The 14,071-nt window shown below is 43.1% G+C and overlaps 1 protein-coding gene across 5 annotated transcripts in view; it reads right to left on the reverse strand.

The window, feature by feature from the left end:
* The window catches only part of ELMOD1 (ELMO domain containing 1), a 42,519-nt gene extending 36,319 nt beyond the window's left edge, over nucleotides 1-6,200 (reverse strand). For 2 of the 5 annotated variants that reach the window (XM_048078221.2, XM_048078219.2), the window contains exon 1: nucleotides 3,478-3,626. The gene's annotated coding sequence lies outside the window, so the exon portion shown is untranslated. Of the gene's footprint in view, nucleotides 1-3,477; nucleotides 3,627-3,852; nucleotides 3,984-6,110 lie in introns of those variants that run through there. The other 3 variants (XM_013199112.3, XM_013199113.3, XM_048078220.2) reach the window with 3 other exon arrangements.
* Nucleotides 6,201-14,071: the final 7,871 nt, after the last annotated feature.

Below are 14,071 nucleotides of genomic sequence, written 5' to 3' on the forward strand. Positions count from 1 at the left end.
GTGCCAAGCATTTGAAACTGAAACTACATAGCAAGGAAGGCGGGGGAAGAAGGTGTTTGTTTTTTAAAAAAAAAAAAAAAGCACCTGATGCAGACGCTGGACAAGCTCCAGCTCGGTCCCTGGGACTGGATGCCCAGTGGCAGGCAGGATGCAGTAGGAATACTCCCAAACACGTTTTTTCATTTATTTTCAGCTGCTCCTAGGCTAGTCTACAATGTGAGCTGAAGAACAAAAAGCAGGGACAACTGGGACATTTGCTTCAAAAAAACCCTGTGAGCTAAAACATTAGCGTACACATGCCTATTAAGACTGAAAATACCTGTGAAGTAGTTCTGGGTACAGTGACATCAGAGGGGGGACGCTCACAGGTGCGCAGCTTCCTATGGCCACAGTGCTCACAACTGTACCTCCCAGATCTGCTTTCACAAGTCACAACCGCACCTGCTCAATCTGTAGATTATTTGCAATTCCAGTCTCTTCACCTCCTGTATTTCTCCCACTCTCCAGGCTCCCCTGCACATCTGTGACCGCAGCTGGCCAAAACATAATGGGGCACTCAGTCCAGGGATCTGCAGGCAGATTAGTACATGAAAACACCAAGCTCAGCCACTTGTTACAGGCAGGTACTAGCTTCCAGCGCTTATCCTGGATATATCTTCTTGAAGGGCCTCTCAGCCAGAACAGAAAGCTGAGAAGCGCTTGCTCACATCTTGTTGGAAGCAGGGGACAGAGCACTCCAGGATGAACTGCCAGAAGCATTTTAAGCTTACAAAGCTGGTGTGGGGCTCTTAATTGGTTTTGTGCTGAAGTGGATGAGAACTGCTCACTCAATTACAGCTGAGAGGTACTTTCAGGAAACCAACATACTTTGTGGAGTCTCAGTAATTGAACAGGGATGCTCCTGGAGCAGGACTCCTGGTTTCGTTTCATCGGGAGAGTTCAGTTCCCTCCTAGTGAGACTGCTCTGAGACCTGAACCAGCTCGTGGCAACTGGAGAAGGTCTCCAGAGGATGCAACAAACACTCGAGCTGGCTGTAAGCCAGCTTGCTGGTGTTAACATACCTACAATTTTTTTCAAGGCAAGCAGGTTAGTTTACCGCTCAGATGCTTGACTTCACTGGGAGAAGGAACGCTCGCACAGTCCCACACGCAGTCGAGATGTGACTCAGGAAGCTGCTCCTGCAGCCCCTGCCGTCATGCTTCTCTTTCCACAGCCTGGCAGGAACAAGCAGCTTTTCCAGCTCGAGCTCAGGCGCTACCACGCGTCTCCCAGCTCAGACTTGGCACATGGCGCGGTGCAGCACAACTCAGCACTCGAGCTCATGGTACATGGATGTTAAGCCTGAACCACAGCCTCGGTGCTGCGCTGCTGTGACCAGTCCCTGCATCTGTTCACATTAGTTTCATTTTTCATTCTGTTTTTCCTCAATTTATCCCCCTTTCTTGATTGGATTTTCATAGTCCAGCTTCCTTTCAGATATTCCAGCAAACTGAACTCTCTTTAAAGGGCTGAGTCCTCTTCTTGCTGCCTCCTTCCCAAAGCCTGAATTCTAGAAGAGTAACATATTTCATGCAGTCTTTTGGCCTACATCACAGAGCAGAAGATTTCAAAGGAATGTCAAGTAAAACAAGCCTTCCAATCAAGAGAGACAAGCAGATGTTCATTAAAAAAAAAAAAAAGCTTCATGAGCCAGAGGACATTAAATCCAACAAGATTTGATCTCCAGGCAACCCCAGCTTGTTCTCCTTGCAATTTTCTGCTAACACTTCAAATGACCCCCTGGGAAAAATAAAGCAGGCCTGGCTCTGTTTACCCCTCATGCCCTGTCTGCACAACTAAACAGAATTTTTGCTAACATTGGTTACAGCTGATCACGGCTTAACTGTAAGTACAAATTCTCCGGACAGCATTAAAATACAAGAAGCTTTAAATACAAGCAGCAGCTTGGAGCTACACAAACATACATCAGCATTTGTGCAACAGCATTTCCTCTGCTTCCATCCCTGTAGAGCTACACTCCTGCAAGCAATAGCAAGAGTCCTTTGTGCAGGGGAGAAGACATAAAATAATGCAACACAGCCCTGAAGTTTTCCAGCATAAGTATAGCTTAGCTCAAGGGACTGTAATTCCAGGGCAAGAGCGACAGAAAGATCTGCGATCAGAGAAGAAATTATTGGGTTCACAAGAGTCTGTGCAGTCAATGCGATGCTGTCCCATAGCTAATAAAACCCTGCCTCAAGAGCTGAGCAGGCAAAGGATTTGTGGGCACTTGAGTTATACGCTTAGCCCTAGCAGGTTTTCATAGCAGAACGTGATTTACTGTGCATCGGTGAACCAGCAGGAGAGTTAACAAGTGTGTTGTTTGCTCATTTCCCATTGTTTAGTGCTTTCCTGGAAGTATTTTCTGCTGGCTTTCTGTAAACAGCGATACACACAGTATCTGATGCTGTCACATGATTTCACTCCTGAAAAGTCATAGGCTTCCTGTCGCTGAGCATCTATTAGGCTCGCTGATAATCTATTGTTGCAGGAATGTGGTTTGCATTCGTTTCAGCTCAAAGACTGCTGGAAATATGCAAGTTATGAGCACCGAACAAGTCAGAAGATATTTCTAGATGTAACTCCACCTGTTCTGTTTAGAAATGCAATGGTATACATATATATATAAAAGCATGCTCTCCTAAATACCAATAAGTCTCTCTTGAATTTGCATCCTGCTAAAAACGCCAAATAGACTTAAGTATAAATACATACTAAATTACTGCACATGAGTCTTTAGCTGTTCTCATCTATGGAGAGGAGATGTTCTTACCACAGGCACACTCAGCTGCCTCAGCTGTTACAGGCTCCAGCGGCACAAAATAATGTTCTTTAACAACACCTAACTAGGTGTTTGGGAGGGCAGGCAAACAGGGAGCGGGCTGCAGCGCCGGGGATGATGCGGGATTTAGGGAAGAGATGCCATTTCTTCTCTTTTACTTCATCTCGGGGTAAATTAGGCTTGCTGTGGGCGAGGACGGGGGAGATGAATGAAGCCCTGGGTTTACTAAAGCATGCAAGCCACGGCAGAATTTTCTTTCCAACAGTTGCTAAAATGGCTCCTTTGTTCCAAACGCCTTTGTCACGGAGCCGGCTCGCTGCGGTGCCCACCGGACCGGCACCGGGGCCACCTGGGCGCCCCCCGGCCGCCCCCTTTGGGCTCCTCGGGGGCGAGCAAAGCAGCGCGGGGAGGGCAGGCACGGCGCGGGGGGCGGCGAGCATCAGCCCTGGAGTTACTCGGGAGCCGGTGCAACTTCAGCCCGCGATAGCCAGCGGAAAAAAAAAAAAACCCAAACCCACCCGGGCCAGGTGCCCCCGCCGGGGCAGCCGAAGCCCCCCCCCCCCCCCGGTGCTCCCCCGCCGAGGGGGGTCCCGCTTTCGGAGGGGCCGTGGGGTAAGGGGCATGGGGAGCAGCCCCCGGTGCCGAGCCAACTCACCGCTCCGCTCCGTTACAGCCCCATGGCGCAGCGCAGCCGCCCGCCCGGGCCCCGCTCCGCTCCTGCGGCGCCCGGCGAAGGTGAGGAGGAGGAGGAGGAGGAGGAGGAGGAGGAGGAGGAGGAGGAGGAAGGCGGTGCCGCCTACCGGAGGGCGAGGAGCAGCGCCCAGCCGCAGCCTGCGGGAGGAGCGGGCCGGGCCCGCCCCGCGGGGAGGGGACGGGGGGCGAGGGGCTGGGGGGCTCCGTCCCCTCAAGGGCAGAGCCCCTCGCCCCCCGGGCACGCTGTGCAAATAGGGTCGTTTATGAGGGGGCATCTAAACAGCCTGGCCCGGAATTAATTAATTAATTACCCGGGCAGTCCGTCCCGAGGAAATACCTGTGTCTGTCCGTCTGTCTCTGGGGGTCACGGGCGTGCTGACGGGGCTCTCCCCTCCCAGAGGGAGGCCGGCGGTGCCTGAGGTAGCCCCAGGAGCGCTTCAGGTTGCCCCGTGCTGTAACTGCTGCCAGTGGGCGACCAGAGCGCTCGTCCCTCCTGCCACTGGCAGCTTTCTTTGAAGCCGTGAGCAGGCTGTCAGGCCACGTTCGCATCCCTGCCTGGTCCCACAGTGTCTTAGTTTTCGGATATCCTTTGAAATAGAGGTTAATTAGCATTTGCAAAGTGTTTTCCGTGCCTAACCTGAAAATAGCACTCTGGGTGCCTGTTAAAGGGACATAGTTTCATTTCTTCCAAGTCTCCTTTTCCAGTCACTTCAATCCCACTGTCATAGAATACACGGCTGGAAGGGACCTTAAAGATCACCCAACTCCAGCTAATTATCAACTGTTACAAGAGGTATAGTGAAGACACTAAGGTCACTAAGTCACACATTTAAGGATGGCTAGGAAGCGCTGTCCATGTCTCCCAACTGAAGGCAAAACAAACTGCTTCTTAACCCTCCTCTGCTGGAGATATGTTGTCTCTTCCACATCCGACACCGACATGCCTGATGCCCCTGGCTGGCAGCTGCAGAGCTGGTGGGAAGGCAGGGACAGGCCTCAGCAGCCTCCATTTAGCTGTGCTGTCCGTTAGCCAAGGCCCAGCGGTCCGAGGAACCCCACTAAGTGATGGGTATCAAGCTGAAGCCTTCCTGCCTCATCTCTCATTTGGGTCATGTCTTGCACATCCAAGGAAGATTTCAAGCCTATTTCCGTGTGTGAACGCAAACAGAAAACTAATTCCTTTTCCCCTCTCCTGCATTACAGTGGTGTTCCTATTAACTATATCCCAATTAATGTTATGCCAATACAGACCCTTGTTTTCAGTTTCTGAGCCTGTCGGCAACTGTTCAAGCACTAGACAGTAGAAGCTACTTTCAGGGGCTTCAGTAGCAGAGTTCAAAGACGCTTCCCAAAATAGGTTTACAAACTGAGCTTTGAGAGACAATTCACTCGTAATTCTGCAAGATGCATCATGAGCATTGAAAGACATATTCACAGCATGGAAGTAGCCTCCTTTCCCAGACGCCATACTCTTGTCTACAAACATGGAGGCATTTAAAACATAAGCTGGAAAGGATCAATGACTGTAGCCCCTTCCTCTTATAGCAAACTTAAAGGATTAAATCACTGGGCATGGAGTTTCCAGAGGGCCTCCTGCCCATTCCCAGGTCACAGCACCTGGTGTATGGTAGTCATACAATACCATTTAGGGCTGGATGGGATTACTGAAAAGCCCCTGTTATCCAGCTGTAGTTTGACGTACCCATTCACTCAACATTTTAGGATGGAAGTTACCTGTGCTTACACCTCTTCTGTTGAGCATCACTGTTCTCATGGAAAGTTAAAGCTAAGCAACATTTTAAAGCTATCAGGGGCACGGATTAAAAAGCTCCTAGCTCTTTTGATTATAAAGAGAGAACTTCCTACTATGCTGTACTTTCCATCTAAGAGCATAGTTATATTTATGTCAAATGAAAGAAACTATGCATTACAGCAGAAATACTTTCCTCTACTACTTCTAAATACAGGCTGTACATTAGGAAAAAGGGATAGAGGACTCCACTAGTTGAGCAATGTCACACTTTCTCAGCAATAGCTCATGCAGCCTGCTGTATGCAATAAAAATAAAAAGAAAACAGCAAGGTCACCTGCATGATTAATTTAGTATTGCAAAGAAGGTGACAGAAGTGGTCAAAAAAAAAAAAAAAGATAACAACCTAGCTCACATATTGGTGAAAAAATCAAAAGCGCAAGTCCCTCATTATTTTGTTTGGAAGCTCTTGTTGTTGTTGTACCATTCACTGATAAGGACAAGATTGATAAAGAGCAGGCATGCCATGCCCTTGTGAAGAACCTGCTGTGTTTTGACACCACATAGTGCTTTTCCCAGAAGTGCCACCCAAGCATTATTAAATGCACCATAAGGAGCTACTCTTCAGCTAATGCTTTCATAGTATTATTTCATTTTGACAAATAAGATTTTTCATGTTTTAGTAATACAGACAGTGGCTAAACGCCTTAGCTGTATTCATATTCTTTTACTTAAAACAGATAGAAGAATATATTTTACCTAATGCTAGAATAGATATAAAAATAGTAAAGAAAGATAAGAAAGGAATAAAAAGAACCTCCTATTTACATAAAGGACCTTCTTACCTCAGTTTTAGAAGCCAATAACCCAGATTATCATTCTGTTTAGATTTTGTTCAGGATGAAACATGCAACTCTCAGCATAAGTTAAGACCTTCTCAGGCTGCTTTTAATCCCCCTCAGCTGCCCTGGCCTGCAGGGGACCCTTTCGTCAGCTGGGAGGTGTTGGGGTGTGATGAGCCACACCTTCATCTTCAGTCGTGTTGCTAGCGCTATTCCTGTGACCTGTGGATCAGCTGAAAGTTTGCATTTTTTATTTCTTAGTGCTTGATCTTCTGGCTCTACTGAGACGGGTGTGATTTAAGAGTCTATAATATATTAGGCAATTGGTGACAGTGCTGTGCATTTAAAAGAAAATTGCTGTAATGGAAGCATACTGCTAAGTATAATGATACTCATGATATCAAAGGAACAATAGTGGATTAAGTACTGCAGGACCAACTGCTGTGTTTTTTATTACTTTGAGCTGATCAAACTTTTTTGCTTGTGGGAAAAAGCTCTGTATTAAAAAGGCTATGGTACTCTTGCCTACTGGAAGACAAGAAGGCTGATTTCAGTTAAAATGACTATTTGCTCTCCCTCTGTATGAAAATACATCACACCTCTTGTCATTTGGAACCCCGTGCTTTGTATGAAACTGCTGAATGTGGGCTTTAGAGCCCCATGAGAAATGACCGAACGCTGGTCTGTGGTGAACTGGAGGCTTTCCAAAGTCACAAACAGATGACAAAGGAATGCTGTAATTAGCAAGTCTGATGCTAACGCTTTTGTCAAGATGTTGAGGGAAGAATCAAGCTCAGATTACCCAGGGTGTAGGATGGCATCAAGCAAACACACAGCTGTGTCTTCTGGGAGGTGTCATATGGTCCAGGTGAACAGGACACTCGTGTCAAAGTGCAGACAGGAGGACAACATTTGTCTGAGCACAGCTTATCACTGTTTTCTGCACACGTGCATTTGGGTGTAAGCTCCCTGCCAAATAAAAAGTACAGTAAGGGGGAGGAATCTGAAGTTTGGGAGGCTGCTAGTGGGAGCAGAAATCACAAGAGAGGTGCGCAAGCTCGGTAGTGAAAGGTGCCAATAGTAAATTGTTTTCTGTACCATGTATACAGGAGAGGTGCTCCCAGTACAGTTCTTACTTCTACATCATCATAGCCAGAAACTTTTATATATCTGCCTGAAGCTTTATGGTTTGCATTTAACAAATAAAAATAAATATAAGAGGAAAAGGGAAACAGGCCCCTTGGGGATCCATGCAGATCCAGAAACAGAACTAAACATCTCCAAATTTGCTTATATATAAGAATTATAGCACTTTTGGATCCTTTCATCTTAGGATACTCATGTGCTAGTTGGGTTAGCATCTCTCTTGTATCTCTGATACTGCACAACGTATCTACAAACCTTTTGATCTTATTCTGCATAATCGTGGCGTATCCTTGCTGGGATTTATTGGGTGAGGTCTGGGGTTTGTAGTTCATTCCTCCCCATTCCAAGCAGTGCCCAAGTAACGACCACGATCCCAAATTATGTGATGCAGTAAAGGATTTCCCTTTTTGGTCTGCATGTAAATTCAAGTAGGTGCTGAATCCATTTCTGGGACAGTGTCCTGTGCAACTGACAGATGTATGGGGACTTTCCTGCAGATGTCCTCCCCCAAAATGCATTCCTACAAGTGAGCTGCAGAACACTATAGAAATATGTTGTAAAGAACTATCTTGCTGTGGTGAAGAGAATAGTAGGATGACAAAATATGTTTCCAGTCCTTACCATCTATAATTTTGTTTGCTTAAGAAATCTGGTTCCCCAAATTAAGAATGATTTTCTTACTGAATGTGAAATCATTGCAATATTTGAAATTTGTGTCAACGTTCTGCTTTGAAATATTGACCAGCTGTCAGTGCTTTATGCCTAGCTCAGGACAAGCATCAAACACAGAAATGTCCTGAGATGGTGTATTGCATGGCTCTCCTGCATTGATATTATTGCAACTACAGCACTTTACACACAGCCTTCACAATCATTTCTTAAACCTCTCTCCTAGATACATTGTTTACAGTGCCACACTTCATTTCTCTCGTATTCCTTCACTGAAGATGCTGTAAAGTTTAACATGGGAGACAATAGCAAAAGCATGTAGATGATGGTAACAAGAGAAATGAAGTGTGTCAGGTTTGCTCATATAGCCTTTAGAGAGATGACAGCTAAGTGAGGCAGCCAGTATGCTCATTTAGCTTACCCGTCTCTTGAAGCAAAGAATTCTACCAGAAAGGACTTTGTCTTCGTATGAATTAAGAGCATTTAATGTCATTATGCTTTAACTTAAATCAGTGTTTGATATTTTCAAGTAGAAATAGTAAGAAAAAAAGACAAGAATTTCAATTATTATATACTAAAAGTGCTTGCATTTTTATCCTAATAAAAGTGAACAATCTTGAATATGCTGATTAGCATCAGACTGTGTCCTAATCTTCTTCACTAAGATCTGTTCCAACCATATTATGTATGTGTGAAGAAGAAAGAACTGTATTTATAATAAAGAATTTCTTTGAAAACAAATTTTGATCAAGGGAAAAGAAGAGACACGAACATTCTTTATCTATTCTTCTTTTCGTGTATCCTCTGCAGTTAATCAGATCCATACTCTGAATGCATATGCTACATTTCTTTCAAGGATTACAAGGTGTTACACAAGCAATGATTCATAAAGATTCACAACCCTTGGTGAGTTGGGTAAATATTTATTCAAATGTCACATAGACTGACAAACTGAGTCACAGAGAAGTGATGTTTTACAAAAAAATCCACTAATTTTGGATGAATCAATTTTTTGGCCTATCCAGTTGAAACTCTTGCAACTTCTGTTTTTTTCAGATGTGCTGAATATGTGTACAGATCCAGAGAAGTCCATGAAAACTGGATTACAAGCGCAAGCAAGTGGGGTGACCCAAATAACTGTTCATGTTTCAAAATTGTAACTTAAATTCCTTTGCTTATGGTTGCACAGCTATTCTTCCAAATAAGGTGAATCTATTGCATGAGCAAGAGCTAATGAGACCTCCTGAGATGATGCCTGTAAGGGGTTGTGAGCATAGAGTCCTAGCCTGTGGAACAGATTGCAGTATTTTCTTCAGTCCTGTTGAAGAACTGAGGATCTGACTTATAGAAATGGAAAAGAGCTGAGAAAACTTAATATTATTTAGTTATATGTAAACAACACTATGCATTTAAAAATTAGCTTTGCAGATTGTGTCTGGACTGCAAGCACTGTGTCCTAAAAAATGTATTGACTGATGAAATAGGCATATTCACTGCCTATTTCATATGATTATCTTTATCTTACATTTATACCCTGAAGGATAACTGTAAGAATAGTGGTCTCCAGATACGCAGGAAAGCAGACAGCCTACCTAGTATAGATATATATCAGGGAGGATCCCTGTGTGGAGTTGTTTTCTGAGCGCCTACTAAATCCTAATTGCTTGTGACAGAACTGGGTTTTGCCAGGTTAGTGTAAGATTTTGACTGTAGGGCTAGAAGAGAATAATATAATTCAACCAGTAATTCCAAAAAATAATGCTTCCTGTCTCATTGTGAGAAACAGGTGTAAAGAGCAAGAAGAGAATGTAAAGCGTGTGCAGGCTTTGAAGAAGAGACGATCATTTTCAGCCTTTGTGCTTTGAATCTAACATGACTTTCAGGGCTAAACTAAAAGATGTGTTGATGTGTTCAATAATTTGGAGGGAGATCAATATTTCGTATGTTTCTTTCAGTACTTCATATTGTTCTTCTACACTTTCTGACACCCTAGAAATTATACTAGGCTAGCACAAGATGATCTTCCCCAGGCTTTGCCTGAATTGCAGAGAAAGAGTCAGCCAGGCAATGAAAGCAGCATTCCTTATTCAGCAGAGCCAACAGAGGACTCAGTTATTTTTTTGGGAGAAGTGGTTCTGAAAGTGATTTATGGATGTAATCATCTCCAAGCCTAAAGTAGATGGACCATGGACATGTCATGTAGTACTGCAATTGTAGAGTATTTTCAAATAAAAAAATGTTGATAAAGGTGTGTAGTGCCTGATGAGGTACTGGTAGAGGCTCATTGCTTCAAAGTGCATGAAGACTGCTGTCCTAGAGCAGTGGAAATGCCAGCAGTATTCTTACAGCAGAGGAGTCAAGACTTTGGAAATATTTCAAATTCTAAGTCTCCAAGATTGCTTATGGTCAGAGAAAACTTAGAAGATCAAAACTGAGGGCAAAACAATTGCCTGCAGTGTGTGTTTTCCTTAGTATTGGTGCATGTGGGATTTTGGAGGCAGGGTACCATTCACTGAGAGGTTTTATGTGAGTAGAAAAAGCTGGCAGGAGACAGCATGTCAGGAGCTGCACTGGGAGCTTTTAGTTGATCTTCATGGATATCATGCTTTCCAGTAATTGTGCCTAGGGAATTTACATCTCTTAGAGTCTTCCTTAATCAAATGAGGAAACCCTCTGACAACGTTTGTGTGCACATGTCAGGAACCTTGCAAGAGCTGGGGCTCTGTACTGGCAGTGCCAATACTGAAAGGTCTTTAGACCTGTGGCATGCACATCAGAATTGCAGTTGTTTCTGTCTTGTGCATGAAAGTTCAGAAGAATTTTCTTAAGTCTTTCCAGGAAAGGATCAAGCATTTGCTGTTCATTGAAGCCTCCAGAATTGTGCTCCCCCTTCTAGTGACGTATCAATGATAACCCACCAATGCAGGCACACCCCTGTAGTGTACCATAGAATGACTCAGGTTGGAAAAGACCTCCAAGACCATCTAGTCCAACCTATAATCTAGTACTGACAAGTCCACCACTAAACCATGCTACTAAGTTCTCCATCTACACGTTTCTTGAAGACCTCCAGGGATGGTGACTCAGTATCTGGCTATGGAAGTTACAATTTTCTCCCTGCCAAGTCTGATAACACGTTTACATTGCATTAATGCAATCTCAATGTGTAGCAGAAGTGCTTGGTTTAGCTAGCCTCTGCCCAATCCTAAACATTCACTAACCTTTTAGGTTCCCTGGCTGATGAGGTCTGTAGCAGTCTCAACACAGCGCTGAGATCTACCTGCTCAGAAACTCAGAAAAAGTTGTATCATTGCATCAAAGAAACTTGCTGCACAGGAGGATTGTACTTGACAATGTTGGAAATGAACATACCAATAATCATGTGTTTATGACACAAAAGTATTGCTAAATCATACAATGAGAGATTGTGAGATTAATGCTATTTAATGTGCTTCTTAAAGTTCCGATACCCTGAGTCTAAAGATTTCAGGAAAAAATCATCTTCTATTAAAGGAAAGGGAAAAAAAGTATTCAAGCACACTAATATTATTTAATGTTTTGAGTCTATTGAGAATAAAACATTTTTGTTTGCTAGTATTTGAAAATAAAGATAAATCCTGCCTTCAATGTAATAACTGGCACAACCCCCGTTGATTTTACCAGGGCCTAGATTTCTCCCTGTCTCTGTTCTTGGTCTTATGCAATCGCTAAAAGATTCTGAAAGTTATTTGGGGCTTGCTTTTCTTTGTTTAGAAAGAAATATGCAATCTAGCATTGAACAGCACAAATACAGAATCAAAATGACATGCAGCACAGAGCCAGCCTTGCTATCTTCCTGAAAAATACAAGCCTTTGGCATTGCAGAGGTTTGTTACGGAGAATTTTACTATTGTAAGCGGCAGCAGTAGCACATTTTGAATTTAGGTCAACAGATATTTGTCAAAGTCCCTCACTATTACACGAATGCTATCCTAAAACAATCCATCTGTGTCTCATCACTTACTATGGTACTCCTTTATAGTACCATACAGTACCCACTCCCGGGTGATTTTGAGCTAAGAGGTTTCTTATTTCTGTAACAAAATGTTATTCTGGAACATATCCTGTTTGTCATGATTCTTAAACTGCAGCTTCTTAAATCAAGAGATTTGATACAACAAATCCTGCTACCTTCCTGTGATATTCTTATAATTGGCTTTGAAAGTGATGGAAATCCAGTGTGATCACATTAAGCTAAAGCATGGCTTGGATTGCAGTAGTATCAAAGGGAGTGAGATTGTCTTTCCATGCATGGATCCATAACCCGTATTTTGTTGAAGGAAACAGAAGTGTTGTTATCTGTTTACTTACTATGATATGAAGTGGATGGGGAATTAGAGAGAATAGGCAAATATGGCAAAGGTGAAACAGCTAACAGCATAGTGAATATTGTAATTTGCTCCAGGAATAAGTCATCAGCATTTTATTCCTCACCTACAAGTAAGTGGGAGCATGACATTCTGCTTTAGAAGATGTTTCCTGGTTATCAGTTACAAAAAAAAAAAAAAAAAAAAAAATCAACCAAAAGCCAAGTCTTTCTAGTAGAGATTTTTTTTTTCTTAAGAAAAATATGAAATTAATTAGTTAACGAATTCCAAACTAGGATATGTAGTGAATTTTAAAAGCAAAATACTATTCTAAAAATGATTTTTTTAAAGAAAAATTGAGATTTCTCCTAAAGCGCTTTTAATCAGTGATTATATTAACATGAAATGCAAATGTGTTTGAATCCCTTCTTCTGTAAGCTATTTTGTGGGTTAGTCAGTGATGATATTGTTAACCATAAGGAGATGTATTTTTACTTGTCGTCAATAAGCATAGTAGTATCTGTGGGAAGAATCTGTGCCCATGTTAACTGGCATTAGAAGGGATTGCACAGCGCTTCAGGGCTTAAATTGTAAAGGAAATGGTGGTTCTGATTTGACCAAAATAAGCTTGTATTAAGAAAAAAAAAAACACAAGCAAAACAACAACAACAACAAAAAAAAGCCACATGGCCATTTTTTAACTGTATTACTTTTAATTGGTGGAATTTTCTTACGTGCAAATGTTGTTTATAGAAGTTATATTGATTTATAACTTGATATGTTTACAATGGAAAAACTGAAAGGTTATTCCAATATGCATCCTGAATTCCTGACTACTGTTAATCATAAGGGGATATTTCAAGAAAAAAAGTACACAGTATGTCTCTTCTCCCCCAGAAAGCAATTCTGAAGAGAATAAAGCTGAATAAACCCAAACGATGGCTGGAGAACATAGGATTAGGCAGCTGCCCAAATCTCTTGGTTTGTGCTCTGAAATGTAACGTCCCACTAAGCCTATGTGCTATTTCTTACCTACCAGCAGTGAGTCCCAGTGGGATAAAACACACATAGACCGCCAAGTACAAGAACTGAGAGCCCACACAGTCAGGGCTTTGAATTGGAATGTGGGCACTTAACAGAAACAACCTTTGGGCAGGTATTTTCCACTTCTCAGAACAAATGGTAATGAAGTACAAACTGAATTCATTAAAATCATCCTTTCAGTAGTTTTCGTCTTGCATGGTTTCCAGGGCTGAGAGCCTCACAGAATATTCTCATAGAGACAGCGGCTGCTGGCACTGTGTGGTTGTTCTTTCCCCTATTCATTCTGGCTTATAAAAAGACCAGACAATGCTGATACTTAGTGTCTGCAAGGGTTAACACGCTCCCCGCCATACTCTCATTAGGTAGACATTTCATATCCATACTGTATGTGTGGGAAAACTTAAGCATTTGATTTTTGCTATCACAATATCTTGTGAGGGTACACGTGGCCTGTGTGGGTCAAAGATGGAGAGTGATGTAGGGCCACCGACTGTGGTGCAAGAAAAGAAGTGGGACTTCCTTTCTGACAAAATACTGTCTTCACAGGCTGCCAGATGTGCCCCACCGGCTTCATATCCTCGGTGTGCTTGTACCTCCTGCACATGGGATAGCTTTGTCTGCAGCACAGGTCATGGTATGTACTGCAAGCAAAACATACCTTTTTCCTGGGTAAGCACAGCCCTACCTAACTGCATGGGTAGACTCTTACAGAGCGTGGATCTGGGACAAAGTCATGGAGCTGGCTTCTGACTGCAGGTC

The sequence above is a fragment of the Anser cygnoides genome, chromosome 1, assembly GCF_040182565.1.
Source record: "Anser cygnoides isolate HZ-2024a breed goose chromosome 1, Taihu_goose_T2T_genome, whole genome shotgun sequence".
NCBI classification, from domain to species: Eukaryota; Metazoa; Chordata; class Aves; order Anseriformes; family Anatidae; genus Anser; species Anser cygnoides.